The sequence below is a fragment of the Mandrillus leucophaeus genome, unplaced genomic scaffold, assembly GCF_000951045.1.
Source record: "Mandrillus leucophaeus isolate KB7577 unplaced genomic scaffold, Mleu.le_1.0 Scaffold246, whole genome shotgun sequence".
Taxonomy (NCBI): Eukaryota; Metazoa; Chordata; class Mammalia; order Primates; family Cercopithecidae; genus Mandrillus; species Mandrillus leucophaeus.
The window spans coordinates 280,166-291,329 of NW_012102543.1; the positions used below are offsets into that span (position 1 = coordinate 280,166).

General features: G+C 43.4%; 1 protein-coding gene across 7 annotated transcripts in view; it reads left to right on the top strand.

The window, feature by feature from the left end:
- The first annotated feature begins 1,777 nt into the window (after positions 1 to 1,777).
- NUMB (numb homolog (Drosophila)) overlaps positions 1,778 to 11,164 on the top strand; it is a 223,828-nt gene continuing 214,441 nt past the window's right edge. For 4 of the 7 annotated variants that reach the window (XM_011983092.1, XM_011983096.1, XM_011983094.1 and 1 more), the window contains exon 1: positions 6,852 to 6,957. The gene's annotated coding sequence lies outside the window, so the exon portion shown is untranslated. Of the gene's footprint in view, positions 1,929 to 2,729; positions 2,902 to 6,832; positions 6,958 to 7,725; positions 7,832 to 11,164 lie in introns of those variants that run through there. The other 3 variants (XM_011983093.1, XM_011983097.1, XM_011983095.1) reach the window with 3 other exon arrangements.

An 11,164-nucleotide genomic window follows, 5' to 3' on the forward strand; every position in this document is an offset into this window, starting at 1 on the left:
ACCACACCCAGCCTGGATCTTTGTATTTCTACAGTGTTTTTAGTTTAAGGATCATTTACACTTTAGGAGGTTTTTTTTTTTCTGTCTTTCTTATGTAATAATTGTGGGTGAGCCCTGAAAATGACTCAAGGCCAAAATAATGGGGTTTTCTTGATTATAGTTCCTCATTTTTCCTGGCCACAGGCCAACCCTCAATATCCTCCACCTTTATAAGGAAGACAGCTTCAACCCAGGCCTTAAGGGTGACTCCAGCCTCTTAGTGATCTTTCTTTCATGTTGCAAACTGGACTCTCTCTTCCAACTTTCTAATTGCAAAATTGCTCTTTATTTTTATCGGTTCTTACTACTTCCAACCCAGGTGTGAAAACGTCTTCTTGGACACTCTTATCCCATCTGTAGGCAATGTGTAGGTCCCTCTTTCTCTCATTCTTAGTTGAGGATTGACTCAGTAGACTGCACAATGATGACCATATTTTGAAAGAGACAAAGGTCACATAGCCAAGTCTCTGGTCATTCTCCCAGGCACAATCCCTTCTCTCTGGATTCTGATTAGGGCCAGGCTCATGTGCATGTAGGAGGTGCGGCCATAATTAGCCCATTTTACTGGTTTTGGGAATACCCTTCTTGGTATAGGGCAGGCAGGAAATTAGACTGTGTTATGGCTTTGGTGGTCATATTTTATGAACCCCAAATCTGGAATTGTGCTCTGGCGAGTATAGGGTGCTAATGGAAAAACTGAACAAAATATATGGAAATAAGGCCACCCTGGAAAAGTAATGAGAGTTCATAGTATTTCCTTCCAGTAGCTTGGAAAGAGTATCAAATATCACACGTTTATTAATAATTTTTTTTCTTTTTTTTTTGAGACGGAGTCTCACTGTCTCCCAGGCTAGAGTGCAGTGGCGCCATCTCAGCTTACTGCAAGCTCCGCCTCCCAGGTTCACGCCATTCTCCTGCCTCAGCCTCCTGAGTAGCTGGGATTACAGGTACCCGCCACCACACCCAGCTAATTTTTTGTATTTTTAGTAGAGACAGGGTTTCACCGTGTTAGCCAGGATGGTCTCGATCTCCTGACCTCGTGATCCGCCTGCCTCGGCCTCCCAAAGTGCTGGGATTAGAGGCATGAGCCACGGTGCCCGGCATTAGTTAACAATAACTAATGATTTTTGAGCATTTGTTACATGTCAGGGTCCTGAATTATATATATTATTTCATTTACTCCTCATAAAAGGGTTCTTTCTAGGAGCTAGGGGAGAAAACCAGCCACTATATACTCAATAATAATATTAATGGTAATAATAGTTATTATATATAGCAGTTATATATTATATAACATGCTGGCTCTGAATTGAACATATTCTCTAATTTGATTTTTGTATATTTAAAAATAAACACATATATTTCTTTTCTTTTTTTTTTTAAGAGATGGAGGAGTCTCACTATGTTGCCCAAGCTGGTCTCAAACGCCCCTGGCCTAAGTGAGCCTCCTACCTCAGCCTCCCAAGTAGCTGCCACCATGTAATCTCAAATTTAAATTTTAAACAAACCCTAGATATTATTATAATCTTAGAGTAGGCTGCTTCTAAAATAGCTCTGAATGATCTTCTTGCTGGTCTTTACATCCTTGTGTAATCTCCTTGAGTGTGGGCTGGACGTAATGACTTACTACTAACTCACAGGATGTGGCAACAGTGATGGGATGTCACATCTGTGATTGGATTACAAAAGACTGTGCCTTCTGTTTTGCTATTACTCTCTCTGGTGAGCCCTCTCTCTTGCTCTTGCTTGCTTGCACTGATGAAGTAAGCTGCCATGTTGTGAGATGCTCTACGAAGAGGTCCATGAGGCAGGGCACCAAGGAAGGCTTTTGGCCAACAGCTCCTGGGGAACCAAGGCTTTAGGAAGTGAGTCCTGCCAACACTAACCAGGTGAGTGAGGTAGGAAGCAGATCTGTTCCAGGTGAGCTTGAGATGACTGTGGTCTTATAAGAGACCCAAAGCCAGAGGGTTGACCCACAGAAACTGAGATGATAAATGTTGTTTTAAGCTACTGAGTTTTGGGTAATTTGTTATGCAAGACAAGATAGCTAATACATATCTCATTTTATAGATGAAGATAAATGAAGCTTTAGGGTGATGAATCAATGTTCTCCAAATTACACAGTTGGTAAATGGCAGAGCCAAAGCTTTTGGAACATATTAAGTTCTAGGTTCTAGGTTCTAGGTTCTGAGTTTAAGTCTGCTTTCTGATGAGGTTCCAAGTGATTGGGACACTGCAGTTCTAGAAGAATTCTATTCTCTGAAATCCTTGGAGTGTAGCCATGTTTCCAGGAAACTCTTTGTGTGCATGTAAAACAGAGATGGACAAAAGTTTAAATGGTGTTAAGTGCTTTCAGTGGGTCCACTCCCTGCTGCAGAAGAATGGTTGATCCACCCATAGATCTAGTGATAGTAACCAGGAGCTCCAGTCAATAGCACAATGGCAGAACTGAGAGCTACAGTCCATCCATTTTTACAAGCACTCAAGCCATCTTACCCACAATATGTAAAGCAGGTGGAAGGGGGCATACACTTTTCTTGAGGATGAAAATGAATGCATTTAGTAATGAAAAGGCATAGCGTGGTATTTAAAAATTACACGAGCTCTGGAATCAGATAACAAATGGTTCTGCCTGAGAGACCAGAACACCTTCTTTCACTGATTTTTTTTTCTTCCCATCCCTGAAACAGAGCCTTGAACTTTGAAACCACAGTGCCTTGTTCCAGCGTGGAAAGCAGCGCAGCACTTCCCTGTGGTGAAAGCACCCCAGCTTGAAAGGGTAAAAACACCTTCTCCCAGATAGTCTCCCTTTGTTTAGCCAGTGCTTTTTGCCAGCGGTCACCTTAAGGAAATCAAATGAAAGTATGCTCCTTGGTTGGCTGCATGAATCCGTCCTTCCTTGTCAGCTTTGCCCAGAGCAGCAGGCTTTGAGCTCTGGGAGGATTTCCAGGTGGCAGCAGAACAACGGTCCCATAGGCTGGAACCTGGCATGCTTTCCCTTTTAACCAGTGGCAGAGTCTGCACTTTGCTGGTATAATTATGCAATCTGGTGTAAAGTCCACATGGGTGGCAGTAGGAGGTAGGCGAGGCAGGACGGTAAGCTGGCTCAGCACTTTGATTGGGCTTCTTGACTGTTTTTCTAGCTTTTCTTACCCTTTTCTCTCCTGCCCCCTCATCTCCTCCTCTTCCCTCCTTTTCCCTCCCTTTCTCTCTAATCCCTTCATCTTTGTCAGCCTCCACCCTCAGGGATCCCTAACTCAGGAAACTACGTCTTATCAAATATTTTGGCTTGCCTCCAACTGCTAGTGGCAGGCAGCTCTGGCCCTTGTCTGCTGAGTGATTTTCTTCTCCACCGGTTGTTTATTTCTCTAATCTAGTTGGAATTGGAATCGTGCGTAGAATCCAAAGGAAAAAAATCCAAAAGTAAAAAATGGATCCTTTCTCTAGTGAGACTGCCCCTGTGGGCTAAAATAGAAATGGAAGGAGACTTGGATTCTTCTCCCTTGAAAAGTGACATTATGAAAGAGCAGGAGAAACAGCATTAGTATACAGGAAAACCCAAGGCACACTGTATCACTCCTCAGATATTGGACATCTCTCTGAGTCCTCTGTTTTCTGCTTAATTGGGATTTATAAACGCTATTTTTGCCCCGAGGGTACCTGCCATTATGGTCGTGCCCAAGTGGCTCTGAACAGATACCATCTGCAGGACCTCCACAGCCAGCCATGCAACATGAAGCTGCAGACTCCCAGACTCCAGTGTTCTTGCTTTCTGAGAGGGAGCCCTGAGAATGGTGGAGAAGCACAAAACACAGGAAAGAGAAGAGAAAAGCTGGATGGAGTAATTACATGATAGGGTTACCTTGTGCACGTGAAAGCAAAATGTAGGATACAAGCAATAACCCCTCCGGTATTGCACAGTCTTTGATAACACAATAGCCTTCTGTTATTTCAAGGCATGTTCCTTAAAACCTTCCTTAAGGTTTTCCCACTTCTTACTGGGTTGTAACATACTTATTTTATATGTCCTTTCTTAACTGATATTCACAAAGAACAGGAATGATAGATGTGTGTGTATGAGCAAAAGTGTTTATGCATGCTTTTTTTCTTTTTTCTTTTTTTTAGCATATGAAATAGCGGCTGACTTTTGTGACAATTTTCCACCTAGTTCTGTGATAGTAATTTTGCTGCGTTCCTAAACTTAGATGGCAAGTCCACTTAACAAGGCTGGCCTAATTCTATGTTCTCTACGGCACCTAGTCACTATGGCTGTGCAAGAGCCATTATTACCCAAAGTACCATAATAAGGGTCATGCCCTGCTATGACGTTATTGTTTCCTATCTGTCAGGACATTAATTGTCTTCTAACTTGCTCTAAAATTGGTAGCACGGCACACTGCCAAGACTAGAGAGAAGCAAGCTGCTGGTGATACATTAAAAGGCTGTGTAAAAGGACATACTGGTATTTGCTTTTTCTTGGGGCATCTTCACATTTGCATTACTTCATATGTTACGGGATGTTAGCTCAGGCTTGCCTTATGTCTTGGCGTCTTTCTTATCATGGTCAATGTCTGATCTTTCCTTCAACTGAATGATTCAGACATCTCTAAGTTATTTTGGCTTTTCCACTTTCCTTTCACAGGCTTTTTGTGAGTCATTGAATTGAATGGGAGGTTATTTCTAAATTGGAAGGTGAGGAAGAGAGGAGGGGGAGGAAAGTTCCGGAAAATAACTAGGAAAAGGCACTTTATTGTTATGTATAGTTACTGGAGGAATAATTTCTGCTTAGTTTGGTGATAGAAGTATGTACTTTATTTAAACTTGACTAAAAATATAGGCTAGAAAATAGACAATATTTTTCTGAATAATAAACCATACAGTTTTAGACTCCTTGTAACTTGCTCTGCAAAGAACAAGGAGGTTAGTAAATAGAAGAAATATGAGACATAGAGTTAGCAGAAAGAAGAAAGGGACAAAGCACAAAATTTCCAAAGTCCACATCCTTGAGGGGAATGCCTCCTTGACAGTGTCTTTTTTTTTTTTTTTTTTGAGACCAGTCTCGCTCTGTCGCCCAGGCTGGAGTGCAGTGGCACAATCTGTAGAGACAGAGGTTTCACCATGTTGGCCAGGATGGTCTCAAACTCCTGACCTCAGGTGATCTGCCCAGCTTGGCCTCCCAGAGTGCTGGGATTACAGGCGTGAGCCACTTCACGGCCTGACGTGTCTTAACCTATCACTGGGTGTTATGTTTCATGGTCCATGGGTTTATGTATCATAGGTGAAGTTGTGAGAAGGTACATTTAAATCTGATTTAGAAATTGAAAGAGTAATCAGACCAGCATTTCGTTATTTAGGAGCAGGAAAAGTGGGTGGAAAAAAAAAAAAAAGAAAAGCAAAAAGCTAATGATGAACATATTTCTAGGAGCACAAGAGTTTTTATAGCAACATCAGATTTCTCAAAAATGCCTACTGTGATTTGTACCCAAGTGAATAAAAAATGCAATCATTTATTCTTGTGCATTGTGCCAAGTGAGGGGAAACACACACACACACACACACACACACACACACACCCCCCACACACAACCCGGCAATTCATTCAATGGCTCTAATTTAGACTGCTAGGAAGAGGGGTTTAGAAAAAAGAAAGAGAGAGAGAGAGAAGCTTTTAAAGTATCTAAAGCTAGTAGGGCTATTTAAGAACTGCTGAACAGAAAAACAAAGTGGCAGTGAGAGGTGGGGGGAAGCAGAATTCTCATTTCCAGAGCATCACAAGGGTATACATAATGTGGCCCGCTTATTAGAAAGTTGCGAACCCGGCGTGGCGGCTCACGCCTGTAATACCAGCACTTTGGGAGGCTGAGGCCGGCGGATCATCTGAGGTTGGGAGTTCGAGACCAGCCTGACCAACATGGAGAAACCCCGACTCATGCCTATAATCCCAACTACTCGGGAGGCTAAGGCAGGAGAATCGCTTGAACCTGGGAGGCGGAGGTTGCAATGAGCCGAGATAGCGCCATTGCACTCCAGCCTGGGCAACAGAAACTCCGTCTCAAAAAAAAAAAAAAAAAAAAAGAAAGTTGCTAATGACTGGTCAATTGGCAGGGGTCAGCCAGGAGTGGATCTGGAAGCTGGAGAACTCTCAATACGCCACTTCAGTTTATTGACGACATTTACAATTGCAACCGAAGTTGACTGATTTCTGCTAAATGAAAGTTTGCGCTTTGCCCTTTAGCATGGAGGCGCCTGGAAAGAACTTCAATGAAACTGGGTGCATTGAGACCAAAGAAAAGAAGGGGACATTTTTTATCTCTCTGATACCTTTCTCCCCAGGGCTTGGAAACACTACTTAAACACAACCTCTGCTGTTGGTGTTTTGTAAGTACTACCCCTATGAGTAAAGCTAGCAGAGATAAGCTTCTCCTTGCAGGAAGGGAGCTGGAGAAGCGGAAGAGTTTACAGAGAAAACTCTACAACAAAGAGTTAACCCTTCCCGGGTAACCACGGATGTGAGCGTCTACCCCTCCTTTGCTTCCACTGCGCAACCAAACTATGCACAAGCGTGAATCAACCTTAGCCGTCACATCTCTTGCCAGTTAGCTTAGCAGACACTTTTAGCAGCCTATCATAACTTCGAATTGCCCAACCCTCAACCAACTACAACTAAAGCTTGGGCTAGGACGCTCCAGGTCCGGGCGGGGGCGAATACCGGGTTTAGGAAAAGGGGCGGTAAAGAGCGATGACGGGCGGGTAAATTAAGCCAATCAGAGAGGAGAGCTGCCGCCCCATTATCCAATGGATAGGTTAGAAGTATGAAAGAGGGTGGGCCTGTTGTCATGGGGGAGGTGGTGGCGCTTGGTGGCCACTGGCGGCCGAGGTAGAGGCAGTGGCGCTTGAGTTGGTCGGGGGCAGCGGCAGGTGAGTGCCGGTAACGCGGGTAAGAGATCTGGTGGCCGTCGCGGGGCGGAATCTCCAGCTCAGCACTCCGCAGGCGGAGGTCGGAGGAAGGGGGCCTGGACTTCGGGTCTGGGCCGGGGCCGGGGCCGGGACCAGGGCGGAGGCGGCGGGGGTGGCGGCGAGTTCGCGCTGACTGGGCTACGGGGAGAATGGCTGGGCTTCTGGCTGCGGAGTTCTCCCGAGGAAGGTAGGCTAGGGCCAGACCCACGCGGGTCAGGGCAGGAGGTCCCTTGGGACGTCCAGCTGCTCCGGTCTGGGGCGCTGACCGGCGGCCAGTGTGTGGGGAGTAGGTTATCTGAGGAAACGGAAGCGGCCGGGGTCCCAGAGAAGGGGGTGACCTGTAACGACCTGCTCCGAGGGCGGGGTGTGTCGGGAATACCCAGGACGGCTTGGGTGTCAGGGAGAAGGGGAACCCGGGAAGCCCGGCCGCGGCCCGTGTGGAGAGAGCGGGGTGGGGGGTGGGGGGCAGGGGAACTGGGAGTGGCCCCAGTCCGAGGGAGGTAGGAAGGCCGAGGGTGGCTGGGGTCCCGGGTGACAGGGAGCAGACTTGCTCCAAGTAGGGGCGTCTGAGGAAACGCTCGGAGGGGCTTGGGGACCCTCGTGAGAAAAGCGGCTGTCCAAGGGAGGGGGCTCCTGGGGAGATGAGGAGCAGCGGGTCTTCGGAGGGTCGGACAAATAGAGATCTTGCACCGCCTGGGGGAGGAACCGAAGCGCCCTGCGCCCCCATAGTTGAACTGGGATGAGAGACACAACTGGCCTGGCCGCTCCTGGGTCTAAGGATCCCTAGGGGACCAGGAAAGAAGTCCTGGAGGAGTGGCTCGGGTTTGAGACCGGGGTGAGGAGCCAGCAGGGAAGTGGAAGTTCCCTCGGTTGGGGAGGAGTCCTGCAAAATGGGACGGAGATGAGCGGAGGTGGGGGAGAATCCCTATAGGAGGGAGTAGTAGATAAGGTAGAGAAAGTAAGTTGCCCGAGGAGAGAGCAATGGTTTCGTGGAACTGGCTAGGACAGTAGATATATGAGAAATTAACAGTGGAGCCATATAGGTTCACAGGTCTTCAGAAACAGAAGAAACTTCAGTTTCATAATTAATACCAAGATGACATCTAGGACCAGAGAAAAACTCCTAAAAGCAAGGTTAAGTGACTTGTTTTAGAAAAGAAATTTGTTTTAGGACGATGGCAGTAATATTAGGAAATAGGTTCATTGACAGGGTGGGGAATTTGAGAGGGAAAAGGGGAGGAGTAGCTGAACTAAAGGAGTAGAAGTAGATACTTGATCAGAAAGAGGATAGGCATACTCGGCTAAATTGAAAAGGAGTTTGAGTTCTACCACTTAGCTAAGTTTCTGTGCAGTTTCCTCATCAGAATACTAACAGTAATAGTTCCTACTTTATAAGGTGTTTTTTTTTTTTTTTTTTCCCTTGTCAGTACTTGTAGAGCTTTTAGGATAGTGAGTGGCACATAGTAGCGCGTACTGGATTGTTAAATAGAAGATAAAGACCTGATTTCTTCAATGGGGTGGCTCCCAGATATTAGCTTGCATCAAAATCACCTGGAGGGCTTGGTAAACTGTAGATTGCTTGGCCCCACCTGGGGGTTTCAGTAGGTCTGGGGTGGGGCCCAATAATTTATATTTATCTCAAATGATGATCACGTTGGTCAGAGGACCACATTTTAAGAACCACTTACTTTAATGAAACCGGTAATAATGGTAACAACTTTAAAATAGCTGCCCATCCTGCTAAAGGGACAGGTAGAGGCAAATTGCCCAAAAGATCCTATTATAAAGGATACCCATTTTTAAGCCTGTGTTTTTCAAATTGTGGATTGTGATTTATTAGTAATTTACAAAATCAATGTTGTGAGTTTTTACCAGCATTGAAAATAAAATGTAGAGCAGAATAAACTGACATTGCGTTTGGTAAGGAAAAGTATTGTTTTGGGAAACTTTTCTCCTACATGTATGTACTAAGTCACAATGTAAAGTGTATTTCTTTTTTTGAGTTCCTGGCCAAAGGATAAAATATATTTCTCAGAGTTAAAAAAGTCTGAAAGCTGGGCGCGGTGGCTCACGCCTGTAATCCCAGCACTTTGGGAGGCCAAGGCGAGTGGATCACTTGAGGTCAGGAGTTCAAGATCAGCCTGACCAACATGGTGAGATCCCCGTCTTTAATAAAAACACAAAATTAACCGAGCATGGTGGCGCATGCCTGTAATCCCAGCTACTTGGAAGGCTGAGGCTGGAGAATTGCTTGAACCCCAGAGGCGGAGGTTGCAGTGAGCCGAGATCACACGATTGCACTCAGTCTGGGCAACAAGAGCGAAACTCTTGTATTACATTCCATTAAATTTCTTCAGTTTCTGATTTGGTTCCTCCTGTGTTTGTCTTGTCACATATTGTGTTATGCCTCTGACTCTGGAACTTTTTTGGATATTGAGAATCTTTGGCATGAGAACTTAAGGGAATTTGAGGCAGAGAAATTGAATGGTGTGTCTCAGATGTGGTCCGCTTTTGTTTCACTTGTGCCCTCTTGTTCACCCTTTCTTTTTTTATCACTGTACTGTAAAGCATTGTTTGTAAAAACCTGAGTATACACAGACATATTGACAGTAAACAACACTGAAATGGACTGGCTTGAGAAAATGTCATGTATAGAAAATAAGCAAAAACGAAGAAACATTGCGAAAAAGAAAAATGAAAAGATACTTCCTTTTTAGAGAGTAAAAATATTAAGTATTTCTTGTCCTTACACTAATATAAAACATATACAGATATTTTTAAAGGAACTAGATATACAATTTCTAGGTCGTTGTAGAGAAAAGAAATAGTAATAATATGTCACAGCAAAATGCACCTGGGATAGAGGCTTAACTACAAAGTAAATCATTTATTAAGCGGGAGCTTTTGTTTTGATGGTTTTCTCCCTTGAGAATAAACTGGATGTGGTACATGTTGTAAACTTGTTTGAGGAACCCACATGTAATTTGCAGTGTGTTTTTAAAAAGAATATATATGTTTTATCTGTACTTGGTTTGATTTTTCTTCCATTGAAAGCTAGATGGTTTATATTTAGGAGTTGATTTAGATCTGTTTTTATGGCTGTTAAGAACAGAGGAAGCAGTATTGAAAACTGAAAGAGATCCTTGCAGCTTTCTTTAAAATCTTTAATCCAGGGGATTATGTAACCCCTTCATTAATGTTTTATGAAATTGTGAAGAAACTGTTGGTATAGCTTTCAATCAGGATTTTTGGATTTTTTTTTCTCTCTCAAAAATCAGTTTTATTTCAGATTATATTTCCTTAAAATTTTTATTTTCTTTTGGAAGACTGCAAGGCATATAACCATTGCATGTGTGAGTTCTAAAGCAGATACAGTCTTTTCACAAAATAAATTTACTACTTTTTTTCTGTGACATAAGTTTCAAGAAGGAAAGCTTTTCGTTTCTTGCATTGAGTTCAGTGGACTATTCCTACCACTAGAGTTGTTGTTTAAGTCATGGTACATTTATATAGATCATTCAGTTCTACACCAAATGATGGAAGAATGAGAAATCCAAATTGAGTGTATGACAAATAGAAAAGTTCATTCTTTGTAATTGAGAACATTGGGCCGTTTGATTACCTGGTTTTAATAGGTGGACTTATTATTCATCTGATTATACTTATCTAGGAATAGCTTTGATTACGCAAATAATTTTACAGTGAGATTTGGTTATCTGTAGTTGAATAAATGGTGGGCTTTAAATCCCAAAGAAACTATGTGCTCCTAACTATGCTATTTAGTGAGACTCAGTTTCACATATTGAAGTTTTATTTAGGTAAGTGATTTTAAAAAGTGGAAGTTCAATTAACACTAGTTAATTAAGTTTATTTTCTATTTCAGAGAAGTCTTGTCTTATTTTATAAGTCTCTGATCTACTTTTCTGCTTCCTGCTCTCCAACTCGCCGTACAATAAATTCTAATAGAAATGTGGGTAACTGAAAATCTAGTTCTGTAAAAGTATAAAACCTGTATATGTAGTTTTTTAGTTTGCTTCAAAACTTCCTAAACTAATTATCTTTAAGAAAGTATTTTATGGCCGGGCGCGGTGGCTCAAGCCTGTAATCCCAGCACTTTGGGAGGCCGAGACGGGCGGATCACGAGGTCAGGAGATCGAGACCATCCTGG